General features: G+C 42.6%; 1 protein-coding gene and 1 pseudogene across 1 annotated transcript in view; one reads left to right on the top strand and one right to left on the bottom strand.

Moving 5' to 3' along the window:
* LOC129695572 (A disintegrin and metalloproteinase with thrombospondin motifs 3-like) overlaps window positions 1-17865 on the bottom strand; it is a 251354-nt gene that overhangs the window by 91069 nt on the left and 142420 nt on the right. The gene's annotated exons all lie outside the window — the stretch shown is intronic.
* Window positions 10839-10951, top strand: LOC129695964 (U2 spliceosomal RNA; annotated as a pseudogene).

The following is a 17865-nucleotide window of genomic DNA, read 5'->3' as shown; positions in this document are numbered from 1 at the left end:
ATCGCAACATTTGCCCTGATATGCAAGAAAGCCAGACAAGGCTCAATACTTAATCCAATCAACATTCAGCAAAGTAAAGCTTTGCAACATTATTTACAATTATTTACAAAGTTTATGTCTGGTTTGCATTCATCCAATCTATTCTATGCATTTTGCACCCAATTGTCAGGGTCTGCAGATGTTCCCATTCTCTTCCTGCATCTCTGATCTAGGCTCTAGGCAAACTGGCACCATTCTGCAGCTTGTCCCATTTGTACAGAAGGGTTTACTCAATTTTAGGGTCCTGGCCTCTCCAATTTGACCAGGATTAACACAAATTTACTATTTACACGGAGACCACATGGAAGCTCCAACATGGAGATCACGCGGAAGCTCCAACGCGGAGTGCCTGCATAAGAAAACAGATTTAATAGAGTTATAATAATTATACAGCAATATATAATTATACAGACATTGAGTACAAACTTTGGCACATTATGTGCAGCTGCATAAGTCGTTGGTGAGATTGCCTACGGGGTATTTTGTTCAGTTCTGGTCGTCCAGCTACAGGAAGAATGTCATTAAATTGGAAATGGTAAATAATAGATTCATCAAGCTGTTACCTGGTCTTTTGGGGTTGATCACAAATAAACATAAAATATGATAAAATATAATAGGTTATAGTTAAGATCAGATGTATTGTGGTCACTATTAGTGCTAGTTTCTATGCAGCACATGGAAGAATGGCAACAGATTTGACAAATTCTGAGAGGATTTATAGACCGCATGAGGGATTTACAGGGTATCTGGAGAGGAGGTGCTTTCTATCACCAGAGGATCCATAACTGGGTGGCACAACCCCCTATGAACTATCTTTATTCAGACTCTTATCGGACTTCATTATTATATCTTTGCACTAAATGATGTACCCTTTATCCTTTATCTTTGTACGTAGATGGCTTGATTGTATTCATGTATAGTCTTTCTTTTACGGGATAACACGCAATCAAAAGCTTTTTACTGTATCTTGGTGCATGCGCAATAATAAACAAACACACAAGGTCTCAGAATAAGATTGACTATTAAAACTAAAAGGAGAAAATCCTTCCAGTCTAGGTCTAGGTCACTTGTATCTAGGTCTAGGTGATTTATGTATATTATAAGCAACAAAGGTTACAGCACCGATCCATGTGGTACCCTACATTATGGATTTCCAGCTTCTATTATCTAATGGCCTTCAAATGATGACCGGTGTGATATCTCAAGAAAGCATGATTAGCAATAGCATGTTACAGATGGTAATGTGTGGCAAGATCTTGGAATGAAAGGTATGTGAGCTCTTTAAAATAAGGGTCTTTATCAATGTGTTTTGCATTGACTGAAAGTGATAACCAGCTCTGAATGTCTGTTGTATTGCATTAATCAGAATTATCATTGATCCACATCTGCAACTACTTTGAAGCTTCGACCATGACAGTCTTTGGCTGAGAAAATTATCTCAGCCAAAGTCTGTAATGGCAGATGATAAAAAAACAATTCCTCTATGTTCTCAGCAGAATCTTATTTCAAAACTTTGTAGACATTATTTGTAAAAATGATCCAACAAATATATCTCAGGACTCTAAATAATTCACAAAACTTTCCTCTTTTCCCATTTACTGTTGCAACATTTAAAAGTTAAACTGAGGTCTGAGATCATAAAAAATAACTTTAAAAGCCACTGGTACTTCAAAACAAATAGTTGAGTTCCCAGAGCATCCTTTTTACTATCAAAGCACAAACCCCATTGAAGTACAGTAGTTTTATCTTTAAAAACTTCTAAAAGGAAGATAGCTATCTTTGCTGGTGCACATCTTTTTCCTAAGAGAGCATTCTCCATAAAGGATCACATTACTCCACCCAAGTCTGCACTTTAGTGCTTGCTAACACACAACACTGTCTAATCCGACTCTCCTCATTCCTATAACCGTTACTATTCATTCCTTTCCTCAAGTTACTCTTTAATTTCCCTTTTAAAGAAGGTATGGACTACACTTCAATAATGGGTTGTGGCAGAAAATACTATTAACTATACCAAGATCTATGAAGCTAATGGAACGTGTTTGCAAACCTCCCTTTTAATTCTTTGAGACTCCCTTAAATTTGTGATTCTAGAGTTTGTTTTTTATTATATCCTCTGGGACAGGGCTTGCTCCACTGTATGCATCCAAGATGCAAGCTGAAGATGGCAATCTTGAAATTCCTAAACAGACTTAGGAAGAGATTAATACACTGTCAGCTGGCATGTATCATGTGTTACAAGAGAGACTGCAGGGCGAAAGGTTCTTCATTAAATGTACAGCATTCTGGGACATCCTAAGGTGAGGAAACGTATTAGCAGCCTGAATTATACATAATTTCAAACAGTATGTATTAATTAACGTTTGAAAATGTAGTAAACAATAAGAATGCTTGTAGTACATATACAGATGGATAAGACAGAATGGCCAGACACATACTAGATGAAAGTTCCAGAGTTCTCAAGCAGGAATCACCAACGATAACTCCTCTCTTTCTCCTTGTGCCACTTGACCTCTGAATAGTCCACATATAATGCCTTGAAGAAAATGCTTAGGCAATATAATAACTACAAAACCGCAACACGACAATCTAATGGAAGCAATAACGCTACAGTGCAACATTGAAAGAAAATGCAATACCACAACAATAACCAGAAATGCTCAACGGAATTACATTTGCATTTGTCATTCAACCAAAGAAAATAATCATCACCTGTATCAAAATGCTGTCAGTAGCAGCTTCAAATTCACAGGCTGGTTGTCATGTTCCTTGCAGTGTCAATGATTACTCTTCAAAGTTATTTCACGTATGCAAAGTCTTGATGTCATGCATGACAATATCTAAATGAGCCTTTCTATCATATAACCATATAATATAACAATTACAGCACGGAAACAGGCCCTCTCGACCCTTCTAGTCCGTGCCGAACACGTATTCTCCCCTAGTCCCATATACCTGCGCTCAGACCATAACCCTCCATTCCTTTCTCGTCCATATAACTATCAATTAGTATTTAAAATATGGCACATTTCTTTGTAAGCAATATATCCTGGTTAGCCGGGAAGTGGTGTTAGGTAAATTGAATGGATTAAAGGCCGATAAATCCCCAGGGCCAGATAGGCTGCATGCCAGAGTGCTTAAGGAAGTAGCTCTAGAAATAGTGGATGCATTAGTGACAATTTTTCAAAACGCTTTAGATTCTGGAGTAGTTCTTGAGGATTGGAGGGTAGCTATTGTAACTCCACTTTTTAAAAAGGGAGGGAGAGAGAAAACGGCGAATTACAGACCAGTTAGTCTAACATCAGAAGTGGGGAAACTGCTAGAGTCAGTTATTAAAGATGGGATAGCAGCACATTTGGAAAGTGGTGAAATCATTGGACAAAGTCAGCATGGATTTACAAAAGGTAAATCATGTCTGACGATTCTTATAGAATTTTTCGAGGATGTAACTAGTAGAGTGGATAGGGGAGAACCAGTGGATGTGTTATATCTGGACTTCCAGAAGGCTTTCAACAAGGTCCCACATAAGAGATTAGTATACAAACTTAAAGCACACGGTATTGGGGGTTCAGTATTGATGTGGATAGAGAACTGGTTGGCAAACAGGAAGCAAAGAGTAGGAGTAAACGGGTCCTTTTCAGAATGGCAGGCAGTGACTAGTGGGGTACCGCAAGGCTCAGTGCTGGGACCCCAGCTATTTACAATATATATTAATGATTTGAACAAGGGAATTGAATGCAACATCTCCAAGTTTGCGAATGACACGAAGCTGGGGGGCAGTGTTAGCTGTGAGGAGGATGCTAGGAGGCTGCAAGGTGACTTGGATAGGCTGGGTGAGTGGGCAAATGCATGGCAGATGCAGTATAATGTGGATAAATGTGAGGTTATCCACTTTGGTGTCAAAAACAGGAAAGCTGACTATTATCTAAATGGTGGCCGATTAGGAAAAGGGGAGATGCAACGAAACCTGGGTGTCATGGTACACCAGTCATTGAAGGTAGGCATGCAGGTGCAGCAGGCAGTGAAGAAAGCGAATGGTATGTTGACATTCATAACAAAAGGATTTGAGTATAGGAGCAGAGAGGTTCTGCTGCAGTCATACAGGGTCTTGGTGAGACCACACCTGGAGTATTGCGTACAGTTTTGGTCTCCAAATCTGAGGAAGGACATTATTGCCATAGAGGGAGTGCAGAGAAGGTTCACCAGACTGATTCCTGGGATGTCAGGACTTTCTTATGAAGAAAGACTGGATAGACTCAGATTGTACTCGCTAGAATTTAGGAGATTGAGGGGGGATCTTATAGAAACTTACAAAATTCTTAAGGGGTTGGACAGGCTAGATGCAGAAAGATTGTTCCCGATGTTGGGGAAGTCCAGGACAAGGGGTCACAGCTTAAGGATAGAGGGGAAATCCTTTAGAACCGAGATGAGAAAAACATTTTTCCACGCAGAGAGTAGTGAATCTCTGGAACTCTCTGCCACAGAAGGTAGTTGAGGCCAGTTCATTGGCTATATTTAAGAGGGAGTTAGATGTGGCCCTTGTGGCTAGAGGGATCAGGGGGTATGGAGAGAAGGCAGGTACGGGATACTGAGTTGGATGATCAGCCATGATCATATTGAATGGCGGTGCAGGCTCGAAGGGCGGAATAGCCTACTCTTGCACCTATTTTCTATGTTTCTATATTTCTATCCTCATTGATTTTACTTAGGATGCTTGCTAATAAAAGTGTTCTACAATTTAGTTTTTCCTTTATTTGTATTTCATCTGAGGACCTTGAAATATTCTTGCAGTTTCATTTGGCATTATTAATGTGCTTAAAAATACAGAAATGGGCAAACATTCTATCACTCTCCAAATTATGCTACTGTGGAAAGTGTGGAAACACAGTAGCACCCTTTGGGTCACAATTTTGGGGCATCATTGATATCCAGTGCACAAACAGCTTCCTCTAATAGAGTTATATTCAATGGGGCACATTATGATAAACACTGAAGATAGAGATATTAACAAACAAAATTATTGACGTTTTAATTACAAATACTATCTGAACAAAGCAGTATCTACAATGATTTAAAACACCGAATCCACAATCATTGTTTTGTAGCAGGTGCAGCGGAATAATAGAAACATAGAAAATAGGTGCAGGAGTAGGCCATTCGGCCCTTCGAGTCAGCACCGCCATTCATTGTGATCATGGCTAATCGTCCCCAATCAATAACCGTGCCTGCCTTCTCCCCATATCCCTTGATTCCACTAGCCCCTAGAGCTCTATCTAACTCTCTTAAATCCATCCAGTGATTTGGCCTCCACTGCCCTCTGTGGCAGGGAATTCCACAAATTTGCAACTCTCTGAGTGAAAAAGTTTTTTCTCACCTCAGTATAGGGACAACATCTCAAAGTTCCCCTTCAAGTTCTCTCTCCCGACTCACTCCAATTTCCCAGCTGTTTTACTGAAGACCTGTGCTTCTGAACAAACTGCAACTGCAGCTAAACTGTTCCAGTATAGTTACTACAATACATCAGCAGTGTGGTGATTTGCTCAGGGATCTTGCATGGGCTCCAGGTAGAGTTAGCCAATTGGACAGAAAAGTGGTTTCGTGAAGGAGGTAGAGGGTGAAGGTTGAAAGTTATTATTGTACTGGAAGCCTGTGACTAGTGGTATGTCTCAAATACACACTAGTGTCTACAAATGGGCCATTTCTGTTTGTGGTTTATATCAATGATTTGGATGAAATGTACAAGGCAGGATTAGTAAGTTGCAGATGACACTAAAGTGGGTGGTATTATAGTTAGCGAAGATGGTTATCAAAGGTTACCAGGATCTTGATCAATTTGAAAAGTAAGCAGAGGAATGATTAATAGAGTTTATTGCAGATAAATATGAAGTTCTGCGTTTTGGAAGGTTTAACCCAGGCAGAACCTCCACAGAAGCACAATGGCAGGGCTCTGGAGAGTGTTGAAGAGCAGAGGGATCTCAGATTGCATGTACATTGTTCCTTGAAAGTAGCATCATGGGCCTGTCCCACTTACCCACTTGCCGGCACCCGTCATAGTCGTAGTCAAAATGTTGAAAATCCAGCGGCGACCAATAAAAGGTACGACTCTTTGGGCGACTATTCATGACCATACAGGCGTCACCCCGCGACATGTGTGAGCTGTCTACAAAATACATTCAACTTTGCCTTTCGAACAACACAAAATTAATCTAAAGAACCTGTTACATCTACCACTGAATTTCAACGGAGCAGATGCATGTGAACACCACCACTTGTAGGTCCCCAATGCAAGTTGTGAATCATCTTCATTTGGAAAAATATCACCAGTCCTTCAACACCACTGGATCTAAATGCTTGAACCACCTAAACAACTGCATTCAAGCAGCAACTCCACAAACACTGCAGAGGGTGGCATAGTGCTGCTTTCTCAATGGTAAAATAGTACACCACGGTGGCACAGTGGTAGAGTTGCTGCCATACAGTGGCAGAGATCTGGGTTCGATCCTGACAACGAGTTCTTATCTGTACGGAGCTTGTACATTCTTCCCGTGACCTGTGTGGGTTTTCTCCAGGATCTCCGGTTTCCTCCCAAACTCCAAAGACATACTGGTTAGTAGGTTAAATGGCCTACATGGTGAATATTGATGCCCCCACCATTTTTTTAAAGAGCATGTTCTGGGCCCAAGGGGTGCAGAAAATGTCCTTATCTCCTCTCTAAAGTTCTTACAAGTAACTTTACATTTATAGCAGAAATGAGGAACTACAGATGCTGGTTTACACAAAAAGCACAAAGTGCTGGAGTAACTCAACGGGTCAGGCAGCATTCCTGGAGAAAATGGCGGAGTAAGAATTTTAAGAAATAAAAAGGTTCTGCAGATGCTGGTTTACACCAAAGATAGAAACTAAATGCTTGAGTAACTCAGCGGGTCAGGCAGCATCTCTGGAGAAAATGGATACGTGACATTTCCGGTCGGGACCCTTCTTCAGACTGATTGTGGTGGGGGGAGGAAGCAGAGGTTGGGGGGGAAAGCTGCGAGAGGCAGGGCAGGACAGAGCATTGCAGGTAATAGGTGAACACAGGCATGGGAAATTTTTGATAAGAAGATAGTTGAACAATGGGCATAGATGGAAAAAAGAGGAGCGAAACAAAAGGATTGAAGAGTTGCGAATTGTGAAGCCAAAGAAAGAAATGTAGGTGGAGGGGGAGGGGGGGGGGGGGGGGGGGGGAGGGAGGGGTGAAATAGGTGCACGTCCAGGAGGGGCACACTGGAGGGGGTGGGAAGAAAGAGGAGGGGGGTGGGGGGGGAGAAAGGGGAGTGGAGGGAGGTAGTTAGAGATTACGTAATTCAATGATCACAGCATAAACTACCCAAGCGGAAAATTAAAGTGAGGTGCTGTTCCAATTGTGACCTCACTCTGGCAACGGAGAAGGCCCAGGTCTGAAAGGTCAGTATGGGAATAGGAAGGGAAACTAAAATGCTTAGTATCCAGACGACTCGTACCTATTTCCACCCACCCCCTCCCTCAACATTCCTTCCTCTACCTTCATAATTCGCAACTCTTCTATAAAATCTATAGCAACTGGCTTATGACACCCCTGCCAGGGACAAAGAATTTTCATGTTTACTTCAGCAAATTCCAACATAATTGTACAACTCAAAATCTTTCCTCAAACCTCCTCAATATTCTTATTTTATTCTAGCTGAAAATGTTCAGTCCAGGTAATAATAATAATAATACATTTTATTTATGGGCGCCTTTCAAGAGTCTCAAGGACACCTTACAAAAATTTAGCAGGTAGAGGTAAAACATGTAAAGGGAATGAAATAAATAGTAGAGACATGACTAGTACACAAAGTAAATACAGAATTCAATACAAAACACAGCATGAGGCAATTAATGCACAGATGAAAAGGGACGGCACGTGGGGCTAAGGATAGGCAGAGGTGAAGAGATGGGTCTTGAGGCGGGACTGGAAGATGGTGAGCGACACGGAATTGCGGATCAGTTGGGGGAGGGAGTTCCAGAGCCTGGGAGCTGCCCTGGAGAAGGCTCTGTCCCCAAAACTACGGAGGTTGGACTTGTGGATGGACAGGAGACCAGCTGATGTGGATCTGAGGGGCCGTGAGGGTTGGTAGGGGGAGAGGAGGTCAGTGAGATATGGGGGGGGCAGATGGTGGAGGGCTTTGTAGGTGAGGATCAGGATTTTGTAGGTGATCCGGTGGGAGATGGGAAGCCAGTGAAGTTGTTTGAGGACAGGAGTAATGTGATGCCAGGATTTGGTGTGGGTGATGAGTCGGGCGGCTGCGTTCTGGACCAGTCTGGTAAAGTCAACTCTGCATTCTGTTCAGTGCAATCACAACTCTCCTGCAATATTGTGGTGTGACCTTTGTATGTATTTCTAGCATTACACTTTCATGGTTTATTCAACACAAACATTGGCCACTACACTGCAGCAAACTCCCATCATCTTTGAAGTTGGCTCTGCTGATTTATATTCACCTGAGAGCGATGCCAGGATGTCATCTGAATGACAAGCCAATCGTAGGATTACACTGGATACTTAAATTGTGGATTCACTCCTAACAAGCTGGATTTGAGCCCACAACCTTCTAGTGTGGAGACAAGAGTGCTACAACATCCAGCCACAGATGCATCAATATATTCAAAGGTTCAAAGGTTATTTATTGGTCACATACATCATTGGTGTAGTGAAATGCTTATTGCCAATGCAGCACACAAAAAAAGTATACAGACATAACAATAATAAAGAGATTTATACATAAAAATACATCCCTCCACAATGGTTCCCATTATGAGGGAAGGCACAATGTCAAGTCCCCATCCCATGTCCAGCCATAGTCGGGCCTATTGAGGCCTCCGCAGTCGTCTTTACGGAGGCCCGGTGTTCCAGGCCCTTCTCACCGGATGATGGTGCTCCAGCGTCAGGAGAATCCTCACAGCAGCTTGGGAAACCTGGAATGGCCGCTTCCTTACCGGGGACTGCGGCTTCCGAAGCCGGCAGGCCGCGCTGGATGGAGCTCCACCACTGGCGATCTAAGCGAGAGATCCCAGGCTCCCGATGTAAAGTTCAATGCCGCAGCCCACGGCTGGCCACTCCACAGACCCGCAGCTCCGTGATGTTTTTCTCGGTGGTCTCAGCACACCGGAGTTCCAACGCGGTGACCCAGGCAAGGCATCGCCTGCTCCGCGACAGCGCTCCAGCACTATGCCACCGCCGAAGCCGAGGTTCTGGCCAGTCCTGACAGGAAATGCCGCTCCAGGCCCGCTGGTAGGCCGCGAAGACGTGTCAAAGATGCTGCTCGGAGAAAAGCCGCCCCTCCGACCAGGCAGGGACGCTGAAAAGTAGTTTCCCCCTTCCCCCACCCTCCACATAAAAAAGACTAGAACTCCAAAAACAAAACACTAAAATTCACTAAAACTAAAAAAAAGAGGTGAAAAAAACGGACAGCTGCAGGCTGGGCAGCCTTACCATACAGGACGGCGCCCCCTTACACTTACAAAAAAAGCAAAGAATCTCAAATGGCTAAACTAATCTGAGTTCTGAAGGATTATCTCTGCAGCGAGTTAAAGAACATTGCATAAAGACAACAAAATGGAAAAGAAATACCATTAACCATAGGATTGTCTATTATTTCATATTTTAATATTTAACTCTGGTATTTTACTTCGGAGTCACGTGAGGGACTCCATGAAGAGCCCGCTAGTACGCTTGCGTGTCATTATCGCTACACGCATTGCAACGAGAAGAGTGCTGGGGTCAAGTCTAGGGCAAACCCTGGACAGGTAACAGATGTAAGAGCTATAATAATGAGGTGATGCTTTTTCTAAGTCACAAAGTACATAGAGTGCATTATTGGTCTTTTCCTGATAGAAATACAGGAATACTTATGTTGTGACTGAAGGATTTAGCAGTCCAAAAAATTTACTGACAAATTCCATTCCCATCTGGGAAGTCACATGGGATGTCTGTCTATGTTTCAGGGGGAACAACAGTACAGCTGTGAGTAAAGCTAACTGGGAAAGATCTACAAACCAGGTTAGAAACCAGCATAGACCATATGTTCTCTCTCTACTGCAGGGGCAAACATTAGCTGACACCATAGCGGTCACTTGCCACTGGGGATTGTAAATCCCTGAATGTACTAAACTACTCAATTTATGCATCTGGTTACATCCAACCGGGATTGACACGGGCCTGTGTAAACCCGAAACCTCCTAGCAATATCTTTATTTGGAGGTGACTGATCTAGAAGGTCAAGGAGTTGGACAATGAAGCCAAATTGGAGCTCATCTAAACGTCCAAACATCATCCTCAAAGGTATCGCCCCTATATCTGAAGATGTGTACACCCACAACACACGGCCTCGGGGATCCAGATGAAAACAGTAAAGCCAGAAGGAAGCAAGGAGGTTGGTGCGAGAAGACATCGAATAAATAATTTTGACACTCGTATCTTAAACAGTATCCGGGGATACACAATAGAATTTTACAACACATAATTTTCTAGTCCAGCTGATATATCGAGAGAGGAATTTGGAGGAGAACACCAAATGGATATTGGGCTATAGTATTTGCTGATGTTTCTACACGATATGGAACACCAGATGCCGATCTACTCGTATCCAGACATAATCACCAATTACCAAATATGTCATATGGGATACAGACACTGGACATCAGCAATGGAGGGGTTTTAGCTGCATTGTAAGGGAAGAATTATTATCTACGCATTCCCTTCCTAACAAAATAGGATATGGCGCTTGACGCATCAAACATAGATCAGATCTCGGCTTTTTGGCCAAGATCAAGCATAATATCTGGGTTTTTTTATCAGTTTAAATATCTGATATGTCCCTTATCTAGGGACCATATATTAAAAAAATAAATAAATAAATAAATAAAATAATACGATATATTCGTTAAGAACGGAAACCTTTTCTATTGTTAAGTATATTCGTTTTAAGAACGAAAATGGCAAGCATTGATTCAAAGGATGCTTACTATTTTCAGTACCCATAACAGGTGACCACGGACGTTATTTTTATCTAATTGGATGGTTCAGCTCTAGCAGTATAGAGCACTACCTAATGTGTTTACATTAGCACCTAGGTTATTTACAAAATATAACAACCAGCCACACAATGGTAATGGCTTCTTTGGATGACATACTAATTGTGCGGGAACTTAGGACGGGCTGAACAAACGGTAACAGCCACTTAACAATTATTGGAAACTAGGATTCATTATCCATCCAATTAAATCAAAATTAAAGCCTTCAAACTAAAGGGATTATTTGGGGTTCACCAATAACTCAGTTCCTCATGTCAGTAACTTTGCCAACAGAGGTTACAACCTTAATAAAGGCATACAGCAAAATCATTGACATGAGGATAAACCATCCATCAGACTGGTAGCAAGAATTTTGGCAACAGGTGGTACTGGGAATATGGGTTTCCAGCCACATAATTCAAACCCTTACATTATAAAGATTTACAGAGGGCCAAAATATGAGCTCTTAAAATTAATGGTGATCATTTCGATAGAATGATGAAGCCATACAGAAGCCATATTGGAACTAAATGGTGGAAAGATAACATTGGGCATTGCTCCAATCCTATCATTGTCAGCAACCAGTCTATGGTCCTACATATGCATTGCTATGCACTAGGATGGTGTGTTACCAATTCCATCTCCAGCTGTGGAGGAAGATGGAATACACAGGAAGCATCATTATTACTAACACTGGGCATAACTACCTGGAAATGTTGGGTGTTTTTCATGGCCTAAAGTCATGTTGCTCTGGAATATGTTAAACAGGTTATTAGATTATAAATTAACAATACTACTGTGGTAGCACATATCAACTGTGGTAGCACATGGGTGAAAGGGAATCTACATCATGTAACAATCTGGCCAACACAATTTGGCAACCTCATCAGTAGGGGTGTTTTTAATAGTACCCCACTGACCTACCCAACCATGATTCTCGGCGGTACTGGGAATGAGATTAGAACCATGCAGCACCATCCTAAACGGACGATGAAGAAAGGGGAAAACCACCCGTGCCATGAACATATAAATCGCTTAAATCGTAGAGTCTGAAAGCGCCGCTATTACATCTGGGACTGACGGCCAGAGCAATGGACATGATCACAGCGGGCCACAGACAATCAACCTAAAGACAATGTCTAAAATACATAAACTAATGGGAGATGTGTTGCAACCATAATACATCATCCAGCCTGTTTGGCAGCTTTGTTAACTGACGGGGGGGGCTTAGTATTAGTGACATCAACTGTGCCAGAAGTGGTCCATCTACTTACCTATGGCAAGAGAACGGAACAACAGCTTATGGAGGACAATTTTATGGGAATTCCCCAAAGACCGAGTATTCCCAAATATGGGACATCAGCATCGTCTTAACGTTGTTAAAGAACTGGGCTCCAGCCACAGCGCTGTCATTACAGGTTTTGACATTTTTTCAAAACTATCATGCTGATGGCTTAGGTCACGGCACTAAGGACTCAGTCCCTACCAAATTAGGCTGGATAACTAGACCAGTTCACCTGGCAACTTACACTTCTATATTCAGGAATTATGGAACAAAACAGACAGGGGTCAGCGGGCCTTAACATAACATTTTTAGAGCCTACCCTACAGATGATTGACTGTTGTGAGACATCTACAAATATACATGGAACAAACCAAGACCATCAGTGGCACAGAAGAGGAACTTTTCATCAACTACAGACAGCCTCATTAAAGAATAACAGACCAGGCCAGCTAAATGGCTAACATAGTATTGACCAAAGTTGGTGTAAACACTAACTGGGATAAAATCTCACTCCACCAGGCTGCAGCAATGTCGGCAGCATTTAAATTGGAGGTTTCCTATGGATAAAATCCTCAGGACTGCAGGATGGCCATCGGAAAGAACATTCTAAAGATTATAACTAACCAGTAATGGAAACTGGAATTTTTCAGAAACATTGTTAAGTTTCTATACCATAATTTACCCCAAAAAACAGGGGCTATCAATTATTATTAACTTTATGGATATTTATATATATCATATTGATGTTTAATATGTTATCACTATTCTCCCCAAAACCAAGGCAGACGTGATGATGGACTCGTTCCACGGCTTGAATCACAGAGCTTTGAAATCTTCATGGAGTCCCTCACGTGACTCCGAAGTAAAATAGTAAGATTAAACGAGAACTTACCAGTTCGAAGTTTGATCTGTATTTTATGAGGAGTAACGTTGAGGGAATACGTGCCCTCCGCTCCCACCCTTGATCATAAACACGACTGGTATCTTTTCTCTAATCTTACTATGCTTAAGTCATTACAGGTATCTGTGATTCACTCCGCTGCTTTGAAGAATGACACGCAAGCGTACTAGCGGGTTCTTCATGTATTCCCTCAACGTTACTCCTCATAAAATACAGATCAAACTTCGAACTGGTAAGTTCTCGTTTAATCTTACTATTAAAACATATCATTCTTTTGGAGGTGGAGGACATTTGTCAATGACCTATGCTCCCTGGAGGAGCAAAAGGCTTAAGAAAAAGATTATTTTACACTACATTCTGTCTGTCACTGAATCAATCACACAGTCGTAGTTAGGGAATTAAGTCCTAAATACTGTTCTGAAACTGTCAGCATTTCACTAAAGATGAAGTGAAGATTTCATAAGGATGTTCAAAATTATGGATGATTTATGATTTCACTGGCAGGGAAGAGAATAATCAGAGCATTGATTTACAATATTCACCAAATAACCAGAGGCAAGATGAGAATTATTTTATGCGGGGACATCGTTATCATGTATTGTGTTTTTATTTTTATTTTTTAATATAATTATGATGTTTTTATGTGATATACCAAGATTTCATATGTATTTATGATATTTGATATGCAATGCATTTTTAATGTAATGTTGCCACTTGTCTGGACCTTGAGTCTGTAATAAAGTTTATTATTATTATTATTATAGAAACATAGAAAATAGGTGCAGGAGGAGGCCATTCAGCCCTTCAAGCCAGCACCGCCATTCATTGTGATCATAGCTGATCGTCCCCTATCAATAATCCGTGCCTGCCTTCTCCCCATATCCCTTGACTCCACTAGCCCCTAGACCTCTATCTAACTCTCTCTTAAATCCATCCAATGATTTGGCCTCCACTGCCCTCTGTGGCAGGGAATTCCATAAATTCACAACTCTCTGGGTGAAAATGTTTTTTCTCACCTCAGACTTAAATGCAGACTCATCTCTGCAGTACACAGCTTGAAAGTGAGCAGTGGAAGTTATTTCCGAAAAGCAATGAATATACTTTATGTGGAAAGGAGAAAACAGTGCAGAACAAGGTCTAGGAAAGTTTTCTCAAACAATATGTGTAGGGGGAAACACTCGGCCACCTCAAGAAAATGAGCCTGAGAAAGTGACTGAAGTATCAGTGGGTAGACAAAAAGCTCGAGAAACTCAGTGGGTGAGGCAGCATCTATGGAGCGAAGGAATAGGCGACGTTTCAGGTCGAGACCCTTCTTCAGACTGATGTCGGGGGGGGGGGGGGGAAAAAAGAAAGAAAGAGACAGTACGCGGGGGGGGGGGGGGGAAGGGGGGGAGAAGGAGAAAGTCAGCAAGGACTTCCTGAAATTGGAGGTCAATGTTCATGCCGCTGGGGTCTAAACTACCCAAGAGAAATATGAGGTGTTGTTCCTCCAATTTGCGGTGGGCCTCACACAGGCCCTGGACGAGGCCCGGGAGAGAAAGGTCAGATTTGGAATGGGAGGGGGAGTTGAAGTGCTGAGCCACTGGGAGATCAGGTTGGTTATTGCGAACTGATCGGAGGTCTGGGCGAAGCGATCGTCAAGCCTTGGTCTCACCAATGTAGAGCAGTTGACACCTGGAACAGCGGATAGAAACATAGAAAATAGGATGCAGTAGATGTGGTTGGAGGAGGTGCAGGTGAACATCTGCCTCACCTGGAAAGACTGCTTGGGTCCTTAGATGGAGTCGAGGGGGGAGGTAAAGTGACAAGTATAGCATTTCCTGCAGTTGCAAGGGAAAGTACCAGGGGAGGGGGTGGGAAGGGACAAATTGACCAGAGAGTCACGGATGGAATGGCCTCTGCGGAAAGCAGAAAAGGGAGGAGATAGGAAGATGTGGCCAGTGGTGGGATACCGTTGGAGGTGGCGAAAATGTCGGAGGATTATATGTTGTATGTGACAGCTGGTAGGGTGGAAGGTGAGGACAAGGGGGACTCTGCCCTTGTTACAAGTAGGGGGATGGGGAGTGAGAGCGGGGCTACGGGATATAGAGGAGACCCTGGTAAGAGCCTCATCTGTAGCGGAAGAGGGGAACCCCTGTTCCCTAAAGAATGAGGACATCTCCGATACCCTGGTTTGGAACACCTCATCCTGGGTGCAGATGCGGCGTAGACGGAGGAATTGGAAGTAGGGGATAGAGTCCTTACAGGAAGTAGGGTGGGAAGAAGTGTAGCCCATATACCCATGGGAGTCAGTGGGTTTGTAGTAGGGTGTGAGGAAGGGTCTTGACCCGAAACGTCGCCTATTCCTTCGTTCCATAGATGCTGCCTCACCCGCTTAGTTTCTGCAGCTTTTTGTTTATCTTCGATTTTTCCAGCATCTGCAGTTCTTTCTTAAGTATCAGTGGGGGGCATCTTGCCAACATTGAGCACAGTTCTATTTGTTTTAAAACAGAAAAAAAAAAGATAGGACAGGTCCACGTTAAAGTCCTAAATTGGAGGCATTAGAGAGGAACTTTCAACGGTTGATTGGTGGAAGTTGTTAGCAGGCAAAACAAAGTCTGGCAAGTGGGAGGCTTTTAAATGTGAGATAGGGAGAGTTCAAGATCAACGTGTTACTGTTAGAGTGAAAGGCAAGGCTACCATTAGGTAATCCTGGCTGATAAGGAATATTGAGACTCTGGTTGGGAAAAATGAGAAACCTATGTGATGTATAGACAGCTGGAAACAAGGAGTCCCTTGAGGATAATAAAAGATGTCGGGGGATGTCGAAGGAAATCAGAAGTGAGAAACGGGATGTCCTTAGCATAACAGAAAAGGGCAAATCAATGTAGTTCTCTACGTGTGGAGTCATGGGAATACCTCTTGTGTGTATTTACTGTGAAGGATCTTATGGAACTAAGGAATTCAGATATGCCATGCAACGTTGCTGAAGAGAAGGTGTTGAAAGTCCTGAGGCACATAAAGGAGTGTAAGTCCCTGGGCTCTGCTCGTGGGAAACAAATAAATAAATAAATTGTAGGGGTCTTGGATGGATGGGGTATAAGAATTTACAGGGATTTAGCCAAATGCAAGCAAATTTTTGGTGGAATTCTTTGAAAAAGTAAATAGCAGGACAGACAAAGTTGAGTTGACAGATGCTGTTTACTTAGATTTTCGGAAAGTCTTTGATAAGGTGCAACACCTTAGGCGGCTAAGGAAGATGAGAGCCCATGGTATCAAAGGGCAGATACTAGCTTGGATAGCAGGTTAGCTGGATGGTAGAAGACATAGAGTGGCAATAAAGGGGGCTTTTACTGGTTGACTGCCAGTGACTAGTGGATTTCCGCAAGGGTCATATATTGTTGTATATTAATGATTTGGACAAGGAGATTGAAGGCTTTATGGCAAAGTTTGCAGTTGATACAAAAATAGATGGAGGAGCAGGTAGTCTTCTTCTTCTTCTTGCGTATGGCGTGCACAGTCTAAAGTTGTAGGACAACTTGTTCTATTTGATCTTACTTGATTGTGCACGCCGGGCTGATTGCATTCGTCGAAACAGGGTGGACCACGTGAAGGTTGCAATCTCCCACCCCGAGGAGCAGGTAGTGTAGAGAAAGCAGGGACTTTGCAGAAGACTTGGACAGTTTGGGAGAGAAGTAGCAGATGGAATATAGTGTAGCAAATTGTGTAGTCATTCTTCTGGTAGTAGGAATAAAGGCGTAGGCTATTTATCTAAATGGGGTGAGAATCCAGAAATCGGAGGTGCAAAAGGACTTGAGAGCGCTGGTGCAGGATTCCCAAAAAGTTAATCTGCAAGTCGAATCAGTAGTAAAGAAAGCAAAAGGGCTTGTATACAAAAAACAGGGATGTAATATTGAGGCTCTATCAGGTGCTGGTAGGGCCACATTTGGAATATTGTGAGCAATTTTGGGTTCCATATCTGATGAATGATGTGCTGGCTCTGGAGAAGGTCCAGAGGAAGTTTACAAGAATGATCCCAGAAATGAGTAGGTTAACCTATGATGAGCATTTGTCGGCACTGGGCCTGTACCCACTGGAGTTTAGAAGAATGAGGATGGACTTCATTGAAACACACAGAATATTGAAAAGCTTGGATATAGTGGATGTGGAGAGGATATTTCCACTAATGGCAGAGTCTAGGATTAGAAGTCATGGCCTCAGAATTAAAGGACATTATTTTAGGAAGGAGTACAGCAGGCAGTGAGGATAGGATCAAGGAGGTCCTATTGCAGTTGAACAGGGCCCAGGTGAGACCGCACCTGCAGTATTGTGTGCAGTTTTGGTCTCCTAGTTTGAGGAAGGACATTTTTGCTATTCAGGGAGTGCAGCGTTGGTTCACCAGGTTAATTCCTGGAATGGCGGGACTGACATATGATGAAAGAATGGATCGACTGGGCTTATATTATAGAAACATATAAAATTCTTAAGGGATTGGACAGGCTAGATCCAGGAAAAATGGTCCTGATTTTGGGGGAGTTCAGAACCAGGGGGTCACAGTTTAAGAATAAGGGGTTTGTTTAGGACTGAGATG

This window comes from Leucoraja erinacea, chromosome 3 (genome assembly GCF_028641065.1).
Source record: "Leucoraja erinacea ecotype New England chromosome 3, Leri_hhj_1, whole genome shotgun sequence".
Classification (NCBI taxonomy): domain Eukaryota; kingdom Metazoa; phylum Chordata; class Chondrichthyes; order Rajiformes; family Rajidae; genus Leucoraja; species Leucoraja erinaceus.
Note: the sequence above shows the minus strand (reverse complement) of the source record. Positions and strands in the feature narration are given on the sequence as shown.